At 45.5% G+C, this 12,753-nt stretch overlaps 1 protein-coding gene across 3 annotated transcripts in view; it reads right to left on the reverse strand.

Moving 5' to 3' along the window:
• The window catches only part of CELF1 (CUGBP Elav-like family member 1), an 84,810-nt gene extending 72,781 nt beyond the window's left edge, over positions 1–12,029 (reverse strand). For all 3 annotated transcript variants that reach the window (XM_030200931.1, XM_030200932.1, XM_030200930.1), the window contains exon 1: positions 11,996–12,029. The gene's annotated coding sequence lies outside the window, so the exon portion shown is untranslated. The remainder of the gene's footprint in view (positions 1–11,995) is intronic.
• Between the last annotated feature and the right edge of the window lie 724 nt (positions 12,030–12,753).

Raw genomic sequence — 12,753 nt, forward strand, 5'->3', positions numbered from 1 at the left:
GGGGGGGGGGGATTTTAATGGTACTTTGGACCCTAAATGGGATAACAGCGCAGCGGGGATATCTTATGCACAGAGGGCATGGGAAAATTAAGTTCTTACCTTAGTAATTTTCTTTCCTTTAGTCATAGCAGATAAATCCATTACGAGTGGGTTGTGTCCATCAACCAGCAGGGGAAGATAGAGAGCACTGAAAAACCATAGTGCCTCATGGCCAGCTAGCTCCATCTGCCTTTTCAGTATTTGAAGCTTCCAAAGCAGTGTAACACCACAAAGCATAACAACATGAACTTTCCTCACAGCGGATGAACGCACCAAAACTGGAGCTATAACTCAAAGGAGGGAATGAACTCATCCTCATCCTCCTGGAGGGAATGAACTCATCCTCCTGTAACTGAATAGAAATCCTGAAGACTGTTTTCCAACTTCTCCCAATGAGGGAACATATCTACAGGAAAAACTGAACATAAAAGTAACATGAATCACACAATGAACCACTGAGGGAGGGCTCATGGATTCATCTGCTATGACTAAAGGAAAGAAAATTACCAAGGTAAGAACCTAATTTTCCCTTCCTTGACATCAAGCAGATGAATCCATTACGAGTGGGATGTATCAAAGCAATCCCTAGATAGGGTGGGAACAAGCCACACCACGCACCTGCACTTGTGCTCCAAAAAGCGCGTCTCTCCTGGCAGCCACATCCAGCCTGTAATGTCGGGCAAAAGAGAGCTTCGAAGCCCAAGTAGCTGCACTAGATATCTCTTGAAGAGAGAGTGCTCCAGTTTCAGCCCAAGAAGAGGAAATCGCTCATGTGGAATGTGCCTTAAAGGCTTCAGGTGGAGGCTGACCAGATAACAGATATGCTGAAAAGATAGCTTCTTTGAGCCAACGGGCTATAGTGGCCATAGATGCTGGAGACCCTTTGCGCGGACCTGACAAAAGAACAAAAAGATGGTCAGAGGTGAAGGTATTTGACATGCACAGATATTGTAACAGAGCCCTTCGCACATCCAGAAGGTGCAACTGCCCATAGGCTTCTGGAAACTCCTCTTTAGAAAAGGAGGGCAGGAAAATAGGCTGGTTTAGGTGAAACGCTGAAACCACCTTAGGCATGAAGGAAGGCACGGCCCGAACCGTGACCCCGGACTCTGAGAATTGCAGAAATGGGTCTCTACAGGACAGCGCCTGGAGCTCAGACACCCGTCTCGCCGAAGTAATGGCCACAAGAAAAACGGCCTTTAGTGTCAAATCTTTCTCCGGACTCTGAGAATTGCAGAAATGGGTCTCGACATGACAGCGCCTGGAGCTCAGATACCAGTCTTGCCAATGTCACGGCCACCAAAAAGACCGTCTTTAAGGTCACATCCTTCTCCGAAGCTCACCTAAGCGGCTCGAAGGGCGAACACTGAAGGGCCTTTAAAACTAACCCCAGGTTCCAGGCCGGACAGGGGGCCCGCACGGGAGGACAGAGCCAAAGCACCCCTCTAAGAAACCATGTCACATCCGGGCAAGCAGCCAGAGAGAGGCCAGCGAACTTACCACGAAAACATGCTAAGGCTGCCACTTGAACACGCAGGGAATTATAGGCCAAGCCTTTTTGTAAACCACCCTGCAAGAAGTCAAGTATCAGCGAGCCAGAAGCCCGCATGGGTGTGATCGCTCTAGAAGCACACCAAGCCTCAAACTGGCACCAAATCCTGGCATAAGCCACGGAATTGGAACGCATGTGGGCCTGTAGGAGAGTGGAAATGACATTACTGGAATATCCCTTGTCTCTCAATTGCGCCCTCTCAATAGCCATGCCGTAAGACCAAAGCTGCAGGCGTCCTCCATGGTCACTGGGCCCTGTGACAACAGGTGCGGTACCAGAGGTAACTGCAGGGGATCCTCTATCAGCATCTGCCGGAGGTCCACATACCACAGCCTCCTTGGCCAATCCGAGGCAATGAGAACCAGCTCTCCTTGGTGGAGCCGAATCCGCATGAGTACTCGCCCTATCGAGGGCCACGGAGGGAACACATACAGGAGGCCCTGAGGCCAGGGTTGAGCCAAAGCATCCAACCCTGCCGAGCGAGGATCTCTCCGTCTGCTGTAGAAGCACGAGACTTTGGCATTTGTGCTTGACGCCATAAGATCCATTACGGGCTTTCTCCATTTGGCACATATCTGCAGGAATACTTCGTCTGCAAGTTCCCACTCCGCTGGGTCGATTTGATTCCTTCTCAGATAATCGGCTTGCACGTTGCTCTGACCTGCAATATGAGCTGCTGACAGAAACTGCAGATGAAGCTCGGCCCAGTGGCAAATCTGCACGGCCTGCGCTGCTAGTGCTATGCACTGAGTGCCTCCTTGGCGATTTATGTAGGCCAATGCTGTCGTGTTGTCCAAAAGAACTCTGACAGCCAATCCTTCCAGGGTCAATTGAAAAGGCCAGAAGCGCCTGGAAAATCGCTTTCAACTCCAAACGATTGATGGACCACTCCGACTCTTTGGGTGTCCAAAGAATCTGGGCATGCCTTCCCGGCAATGTGCACCCCAGCCCTTCAGGCTGGCATCTGTTACCACCAGGCACCAATCGGGGAGTGCTAGCAGCATTCCCAAGCTCGCGGGGCGAGGCATCCTCAGGAGCAGATGGACCTGGTTCTGAAGCTTGCACCACCTTTGCTCGGGTAGGAAGACCATCCCTGAGGCTGTGTCGAACCGGACCCCCAAATATTCTAGAAATTGAGAGGGGGTCATGACTTTTGGCCATATTGACGACCCAGCCCAGAGACTGCAGTACTGAGACCACTCTGGCTGTAACCTGATGACTCTCTTCTGCAGAGTCTGCTCTGGTAAGCCAGTCGTCTAGGTACGGGTGAACCCGGATACCCTCTCGCCTGAGAAAAGCAGCTACTACCACCATTACCTTGGAAAAGGTCCGGGGAGCTGTGGGGAGGCAAGGCCCGAAACTGGAAATGTTTTCCCATCACCACAAAACACAGAATCCTCTGGTGCGGGGGCCAAATTGGTATGTGCAAGTAAGCTTCTTTCAGGTCCAGAGACGTGAGAAACTCTCCTGGCTGTACCGCCGCTATGACGGAGCGCAGGGTTACCATGTGAAAATGCCGCACATTCAGAGACTTGTTGACTTCTTTTAAGTCTAGGATAGGCCGAAAAGACCCTCCTTTTCGCTGCACCACAAAGTAAATGGAGTGACGGCCAGAGCCGCATTCAGCGGGAGGCAAGGGGGAAACCGCCCCTATGTGAATCAAGCCTTGCAAGGTCTCCTCTACTGCCGCCCGTTTGGCGGAAGAGCCGCATCGGGACTCCACAAACACGTTTCTTATCAGGGCATTGAATTCTATTCTATAGCCTTCTCTGATCAGGTCCATCGAGCCCAGGCATCCTGTCCAATACAGCAGCCAATCCAGGCCAAGGGCACCGGGCAAGCTTCCCAAACAAACAAACATTCTATACATGATATTCCTGGAATTGTGGATTTATGGACTTGTCCTTTAGGAACTGTCTAACCCCTTTTTAAACTCTGCCAAGCTAACTGCCTTCGGTAAAAAGTGGGATGTTTGACCACGGAAATACAAATCCTGGAGACAATATCACAAAAGCTTCTTATTGAAGAAAAGACTCGACACAACTGTTGTGTTTCGGCCTACAGGCCTGCATCAAGAGTCTCCCGCTATGACGTAGCGTACATGAATCTGAAATGCCTGAAACACGATTTGGTCCGTGTGACGAACCAAACGTATTGGCTATATTACAAAAGTGGTCTTGAAAAAGACCTTTCGTGGTAAGCTTGTCCGTAGCGGGTCACTAGGAGCGCAGCATGGAACGTTCCATATACGCTACGTCATAGCGGGAGACTCCTGATGCAGGCCTGTAGTCCGAAACACAACAGTTGTGTCGAGTCTTTTCTTCAATAAAGAAGCTTTTATGATATTGTCTCCAGGATTTGTATTTCCGTGGTCAAACATCCCACTTTTTACCTATTTCTGTGTTTTCCCGTGGGGCGTTCGAGTTCTCCGCTTGATTGCGGATTTTTTTTTAAGCTAACTGCCTTCACCACGTTCTTCGGCAACGAATTCCAGAGTTTAATTATGCGTTGGGTGAAGAAATATTTTCTCCAATTTGTTTTAAATTTACTACACTGTAGTTTCATTGCATGCCCCCTAATCCTAGTATTTTTGGAAAGCGAACAGACGCTTCACATCCACCTGTTCCACTCCACTCATTATTTTATATACCTCTATCATGTCTCCCCTCAGCCGTCTCTTCTCCAAGCTGAAAAGCCCTAGCCTCCTTAGTCTTTCTTCATAGGGAAGTTGTCCCATCCCCGCTATCATTTTAGTCGCCCTTCGCTGCACCTTTTCCAATTCTACTATATCTTTCTTGAGATGCGGCGACCAGAATTGAACACAATACTCAAGGTGCGGTCGCACCATTGAGCGATGCAACAGCATTATAACATCCTCACACATGTTTTCCATACCTTTCCTAATAATACTCAACATTCTATTCGCTTTCCTAGCCTCAGCAGCACACTGAGCAGAAGGTTTCAGTGTATTATCGACGACAACACCCAGATCCCTTTCTTGGTCCGTAACTCCTAACGTGGAACCTTGCATGACGTAGCTATCATTTGGGTTCTTTTTTCCCCACATGCATCACCTTGCACTTGCTCACATTAAATGTCATCTGCCATTTAGCCGCCCAGTCTCGTAATGTCCTTCTGTAATTTTTCACAATCCTGTCGCGAGTTAACGACTTTGAATAACTTTGTGTCATCAGCAAATTTAATTACTTCGTTAGTTACTCCCATCTTTAATAATTTATAAATATATTAAAAAGCAGCAGTCCTAGCACAGACCCCTGAGGAACCCCACTACCTACCCTTCTTCATTGTGAATACTGCCCATTTAACCCCACTCTCTGTTTCCTATCCTTCAACCAGTTTTTTAATCCACAATAGGACATTTCCTCCTATCCCATGACCCTCCAATTTCCTCTGTAGCCTTTCATGAGGTACCTTCTCAAACACGTTCTGAAAATCCAGATACACAATATCAACTGGCTCCCTTTTGTCCACGTTTGTTTACCTCCTTCAAAGAACTGAAGTAAATTGGTCAGGCAAGATTTTCCCACACAAAAGCCGTGCTGACTTGGTCTCAGTAATCCATGTCCTTGGATGTGCTCTGTAATTTTGTTTTTGATAAGTACATAAGTAATGCCATACTGGGAAAAGACCAAGGGTCCATCGAGCCCAGCATCTTGTCCACGACAGCGGCCAATCCAGGCCAAGGGCACCTGGCAAGCTTCCCATACGTACAAACATTCTATACATATTATTCCTGGAATTTTGGATTTTTTCAAGTCCGTTTAGTAGCAGTTTATGGACTTGTCCTTTAGGAAACCGTCCAACCCCTTTTTAAACTCTGCTAAGCTAACCGCCTTCACCACATTTTCCGGCAATGAATTCCAGAGTTTAATTACACGTTGGGTGAAGAAAACTTTTCTCCGATTTGTTTTAAATTTACTACACTGTAGTTTCATCGCATGCCCCCTAGTCCTAGTATTTTTGGAAAGCGAACAGACGCTTCACATCCACCTGTTCCACTCCACTCATTATTTTATATACCTCTATCATGTCTCCCCTCAGCCGTCTCTTCTCCAAGCTGAATAGCCCTAGCCTCCTTAGTCTTTCTTCATAGGGAAGTCGTCCCATCCCCGCTATCATTTTAGTCGCCCTTCGCTGCACCTTTCCAATTCTACTATATCTTTCTTGAGATGCGACGACCAGAATTGAACACAATACTCAAGGTGCGGTCGCACCATGGAGCGATACAAAGGCATTATAACATCCTCACACCTGTTTTCCATACCTTTCCTAATAATACCCAACATTCTATTCGCTTTCCTAGCCGCAGCAGCACACTGAGCAGAAGGTTTAGTGTGTTATCGACGACGACACCCAGATCCCTTTCTTGGTCCGTAACTCCTAACGTGGAACCTTGCATGACGTAGCTATAATTCGGGTTCTTTTTTCCCACATGCATCACCTTGCACTTGCTCACATTAAACGTCATCTGCCATTTAGCCGCCCAGTCTCCCAGTCTCGTAAGGTCCTCTTGTAATTTTTCACAATCCTGTCGCGAGTTAACGACTTTGAATAACTTGTGTCATCAGCAATTTAATTACCTCGCTAGTTACTCCCATCTCTAAATCATTTATAATATATTAAAAAAGCAGCGGTCCTAGCACAGACCCCTGAGGAACCCCACTAACTACCCTTCTCCATTGTGAATACTGCCCATTTAACCCTACTCTGTTTCCTATCCTTTAACCAGTTTTTAATCCACAATAGGACAGTTCCTCCTATCCCATGACCCTCCAATTTCCTCTGTAGCCTTTCATGAGGTACCTTGTCAAACGCCTTTTGAAAATCCAGATACACAATATCAACCGGCTCCCCTTTGTCCACATGTTTGTTTACTCCTTCAAAGAATTGAAGTAAATTGGTCAGGCAAGATTTCCCCACACAAAAAGCCGTGCTGACTGCGGTCTCAGTAATCCATGTCCTCGGATGTGCTCTGTAATTTTGTTTTTAATAATAGCCTCTACCATTTTCCCCCGGCACCGACGTCAGACTCACCGGTCTATAATTTCCCGGGTCTCCCCTGGAGCCTTTTTTAAAAATGGGCGTTACATTGGCCACCCTCCAATCTTCCGGTACTACGCTCGATTTTAAGGATAAGTTGCATATCACTAGCAGTAGCTCCGTAAGCTCATTTTTCAGTTCCATCAGTACTCTAGGGTGAATACCATCCGGTCCAGGAGATTTGCTACTCTTCAGTTTGCCGAACTGCCCCATTACGTCCTCCAGGTTTACCGTGAAGTCAGTAAGTTTCTCCGACTCGTCCGCTTGAAATACCATTTCCGACACCGGTATCCCACCCAAATCTTCCTCAGTGAAGACTGAAGCAAAGAATTCATTCAGTCTCTCCGCTACGTCTTTGTCTTCCTTGATCGCCCCTTTTACCCCTCGGTCATCCAGCGGCCCAACCGATTCTTTTGCCGGCTTCCTGCTTTTAATATACCGAAAAAATTTTTTACTATGTTTTTTTTTGCCTCTAATCTTTTTTTCGTAATCCCTCTTGGCCTTCTTTATCTGTACCTTACATTTGCTTTGACACTCCTTATGCTGCTTCTTGTTATTTTCAGACGGTTCCTTCTTCCATTTTCTGAAGGCATTTCTTTTAGCCCTAATAGCTTCCTTCACCCTCACTTTTCAACCATGCCGGCTGTCTTTTGGACTTCCGTCTTTCTTTTCTAATTCGTGGAATATGTTTGGTCTGGGCCTCCAGGATGGTATTTTTGAACAGCGTCCATGCCTGTTGTACAGTTTTTACCCTCTCAGTTGCCCCCCTAAGTTTTTTTTAACCGTTCTTTTCATTTTATCATAGTCTCCTTTTTTAAAGTTAAACGCTAACGTATTTGACTTCCTGTGTATAGTTACTTCAAGGTTGATATCAAAACTGATCATATTATGATCAGTTATCAAGCGGCCCCAGTACCATAACGTCCCTCACCAGATCATGTGCTCCACTAAGCACCAAGTCTAGAATTTTTCCTTCTCTCGTTGGCTCCTGCACCAGCTGCTCCATAAAGCTGTCCTTGATTTCATCAAGGAATTGTACCTCTCTAGCATGTCCCGATGTTACATTTACCTAGTCTATATTTGGATAATTGAAGTCACCCATTATTATCACATTGCCCATTTTGTTTGCGCTTCTGATTTCTTTTATCATTTCTGCGTCTACCTGCTCATCCTGGCGAGGTGGACGGTAGTACATCCTAACACCGTCCTTTTCCCTTTTATACATGGAATTTCAACCACAATGATTCAAAGGTGTGATTTGTGTCCTGCTGAATTTGTAATCTATCTGAGTCAAGGATCTCATTAACATACAATGCTACCCCTCCACCATGTCCAGCTAGACTCCCCTTCAATTCTTTCTTCATCCCTCACTTTCTTAGACTGCCTCCTCAGCACACACATCCCCCCTTTCCATAAACTCAGCCACTGCACCCTCTCACACCTCTCCAGCAAGCACAGACCCCCACAGCACTCTCTGAACCCCCCCCCCCCCCCAAACACACACACATATATATCCCTAGTGCTCTCAGACTGCATCTGGAACACAAACACACACACAGCTCTCACCTCCCTTTCCATCCTAGGAGAGCTGGGTAGGAGGTTGTACCAGTCGAGCTTTTCAGTATGGCTATTCTTATTATAGTCTGCTATTTAGATGGGGAAGCCATTGGTATCACAGAATGCTTGCTACTATTGAGTTTCTGTGACCTAGGTTGGCCACTGTTGATACTGGGCTGGATGGACCATTGGTCTATCCCAGTATGGCTATTCTTATCATTTACTCTATCATAGCTCTCTCAAACCCATTCCCTCAATCCTGCTGTAGCAGTTCTCCATTCTCTTTCCCCCTGTACATACTCGAGCTTGGCTCCCTTCCCCCCAAGACACACAACCTGTTCTCTCTCCTTCCAAGGCACAGACCCCCTTGAGGTTCACATCTATTCACCTCTCCCTCTATACACCAAGCCCCCTTTTGACCACACCCAGTCAGAGCCCATCCCAACCCTCCCCAATGTACATACTTCTCCAGCTCCCCTCCCCACACCATATTCCACAAACTAATCTCCTCTTTTTCATACCCACTTCACCCACAGGACAAGCTATTTCAAATATTCCTTTATCCCAGAACCTCATCTTTTAGCAGTTGAGCGGAAGGAAGTTGCTACACATCAGGTCGCATCTTCGACCTCCTGTATGCAAGCCGGACTGAAGTATTTTTATTTTATTTATTTATTTAGATTTTGCTCACACCTTTTTCAGTAGTAGCTCAAGGTGAGTTACATTCAGGTTAGAGAGCTTGCACTGGGAACAGGGTTTGCGGGAATCCTGCGGAACCCGCAGGATTCCCGCAGGGACGGAAGCAGTTCTGTGGGGTTCCCGTGGGGACGGAATCAGTTTCTGCGGGGTTCCCGTGGGGACGGAAGCAGTTCCTGCGGGGTTCCCGTGGGGATGGAAACAGTTCTGCGGGGGTTCCCGTGAAAGTGTAAGCTACACCTGCACCAGCCTATCATCTACCGAGTACCAAGTTCTTTGACTGCTGTTCTTCTCCTCTTCCTCCTTGCTTTAACAGTACAAATGTGGAAATTTTCCATTAAGGAGGTGGTAGAGACACAAAATGATGATGGAATTCAAAAAGGCGTGGGATGAACACAGAGGATCTCTAATTAGAAAATGGAAGTTATATAAAACCTACCTTTAAATGGCTGCATGTGTGTGGATGTGTGAAGTAATGCTTGGATGGCGACTGGCTGTGATTAACTAGGACCAATACCGGGCAGACTTGTATGGTCTGTGTCTAATATATGTAGTAGTATATGGAAGTCTGGTTTAGGATGGGCTGGAAAGGGCTTAGACAGCAACTTCAGTGGCTGGAACATAAGAACAGTTCTGGACAGATTTTTATGATCTTTGTTCCACAAATGAGAAAATGAATAGACTGGAGTGGGCTTCAACGACAACTCCAGCAGTTGGAACACAAGGATAGGGCCAGATAGACTTCTATGGTCTATGTTCCAGAAACACAAAAGAAAGACCATAATCAAGTATGTAATATCACACTCGTTGATTTAATCATGAAGTGATAATGAGTGTGACTATTGGGCAGACTGGATGAACCATTCAGGTCTTTATTTGCTGTCACTTACTATGTTACAATTAATCCTCTTTGCTCCCGGGCTGATGAGTAGACCTCAGCTCTGACACAGGCATGAGCATCAGATGTCACCTGACCTACTGGCGCATGCACGTGGTGACCTCTCAGCACACAGTGCCAGTAAATCAGAGACAAATCTTACATGTGCACACCAGAGTGTTCCAAGTTTCAGCTTCCATTCCTTCCTTGCCTACAGTGCTGTGGCTCAAATCCAGAGAGAGACTGAGGGAGCTGACTGGAATTTTCTTTTATGTACCATTAAATTCTTACAGTGATGGGTGGGGATGGGTAAGATTCCAGTGGGGACGGGTAAGATTCCAGCAGGGACGGGCGGGGATGAGAAAGATTTCTGTCCCCGTGCAACTCTCTAATTCAGGTACTCTGGATATTTCTCTGTCCCAGGAGGGCTCACAATCTAAGTTTGTACCTGAGGCAATAGAGGGTTAAGTGACTTGCCCAAGATCACAAGAAGCAGCAGTGGGATTTGAACCGGCCACCTCTGGATTGCAAGACCGGTGCTCTAACCATTAGGCCACCTCCTCTACTCCAACAGAACTCCACGTATGGATAATGAGTCTTGGTATATAATCAACCGTTATTAGGGCCAACTTAATGACATTACTCTCTAGGCGGGAGATCCAAGATTCCGCCCCCAAACTTCGCCATAAAAACATGTGAGCTGCTCCATGAAAGCGGCTCACGCCAGCATCCCCGGAACTTCTGCCCCCAACCCAAACGCACGGGACACTGTAAAGCCTACAGTTCAAATGCTTCTATCAGACAACACATGAACATAACAGCCAAGAAGAAAAGCAGCTGTAACAGATGAGGTTCCAAAAATTTGAAATAGTTTGTCCTGCTTTTGGGGGTCACAGAAAAGGGAGCTGTATAACAGGGAGTAGGGAAGGAGAGGCTATGTTCAGGAACTGTGCAGTAGAGGGGTGGGGTGGATGTGCAAAGGGTACTGAAAAAAAGAAAAATTATTGATGCTGTATCCTCGGTCTCAAGAGCACAAATACAGAATTCTGCAATGTATAGACATGAATGACTCCTCCAGGAGTAACCTCCCTAAAAAAATAACCTTTCATAGCTGTAAATTCCCTGACGACCACAAAATTAATATATTTCTAATTTCTTCAGAATACTAAGTTAGCCCAATAAAAAAAATATGAAGAAACAGTGTGTTTAAACTTGTAAAATGAATTGGATATTTTCCTGCATTGATTATGTTCTGAAGTGTATTTCTCCTATGTGGTCAGCAGGTGGTGTTTCTTTGCTGTAAAGCTGTTACAGAAAACCAAGTGAATTTTCTTAGTTTGACACTAGCAGGAAGCAAACAGCAGTATACGTTCAAATCTTTTTGACTGGGCTCCGATTGGCTTGGAGTTTGAAAAATTATCCAGTAGTGCTGGCTGTTGCTTCAGTTTAGCCCGGGAGGATTTAGACAGATATCTTTGCTGACCCTTCCCAGGTACTGTTTAGACAGTATACAGATGTTTAGTTAGTGTTATAATTGATCCATATTTCAGTTAGTTGTTATTGTTTCCTATTTGTACTATTCTGTTCCACTGCTCAATATTTTTTTTAAGAGAAAAACATAATTGTTTTTTCGCCCTCTTTGTCTGGACTGATAAAGAATCCTGGTGGTTTGCGTGCTGAGCCTGTGAGTGCTTTCTGGGAACTGTGGGACCACTGGGAGTGTGGCCCCAGTACCTAGAAATCACTGGGAATAAATTTAAGAACGGGAGACTTGCCCAGAGGTGGTCGTGACACAATCGGTGGGTGCTATTGTAGAGCAGAAGCGGGCAGGTGTACGCGGACCTGAGCTGTGCTGGGGATAGACCCTCTAAGTGGCCACGGGGTAACCCCAGGCAAGTGGCTAGGCATTTCATGACAAACGCTGATTTTTTTTTTTAGCGAATTTTGTTTTATTCAGTTTCTATTATCTTTAAAGTAGACTAACATAGCAACCACATTATCTTACTTAAAATAACTGTCAGCAGTGCGAGACGTTTCAATAACCTCTATTCTGCTGGTTATGTGCTAAATTGAATAAAATAATCTATAGGCTATGGTCACAAGTATACACTAGCCATATTTAAGTACATTCTGACCTAAGATATCTCTCCTGATGCCTACAGATCATAGTAAGAGTAGGCAGGTACAGTGAGACATTGATTTTCATTTCTTACCTGTCAGCAACTCTATGTCTCTCCCAGTTCCAGTCTTCCCTTTAAAAGACAAAATAGTCAGTAAGCGTAACTCTCATAAGTTTTACCCAAACCTTTCCCCATCCTCTCTTCAAGATCTCTATCCCTTTCAGAACTGTTCCATCTCAAGCTCAATAAACCCCCCTCACCACATTTACTCAGCAATCCTTCCCCAGAAGCCTTCAGTCCTCTTTTACAACTCCCTTTTGTTAACTGTCTTCTCCCAAAAAACCCTCCTTAGAACCCTTCTCTGCTTCCTCCAAACATACCCATCTGACAACCACTTCAAACAATTTCAGTAGTTTGGTTGAAGGAACAATAACTGAATTCCTCTGTCACTGAATTACACACACAATGAGTTAGAGAAAGACAGACAAATGATACTGAATGTTTCCTACCCTAAATGCAGAGACCAAAACAAATCCACAGATAAGCACCTTGCAAGATTTCAATAAATCTTAATAATCCATCCAATTAACACCTTGCAAACAATTGGCTCATCCAAATAATAAGACTGAAGTCAATACACCTCATTTTACAATGCAACACAAAAAGCCCTTTTAAAATGGAACTTTGTTCTAATCAACAAGGGCTCATGCTTTTCTTTTAAGTTATAGTTTTGCATTCAGGCCTCCAGGGTAAATGGGGATGAAAGAATAGGGCCTCTATTTCTAAGAAGCTAAAACTGAGAAACAGAACAAGATTTTTTTAAATTTGAAAGTGCTCAATTTTTACAGGTC

The sequence above is a fragment of the Microcaecilia unicolor genome, chromosome 4 (assembly GCF_901765095.1).
Source record: "Microcaecilia unicolor chromosome 4, aMicUni1.1, whole genome shotgun sequence".
In the NCBI taxonomy this organism is placed as follows: domain Eukaryota; kingdom Metazoa; phylum Chordata; class Amphibia; order Gymnophiona; family Siphonopidae; genus Microcaecilia; species Microcaecilia unicolor.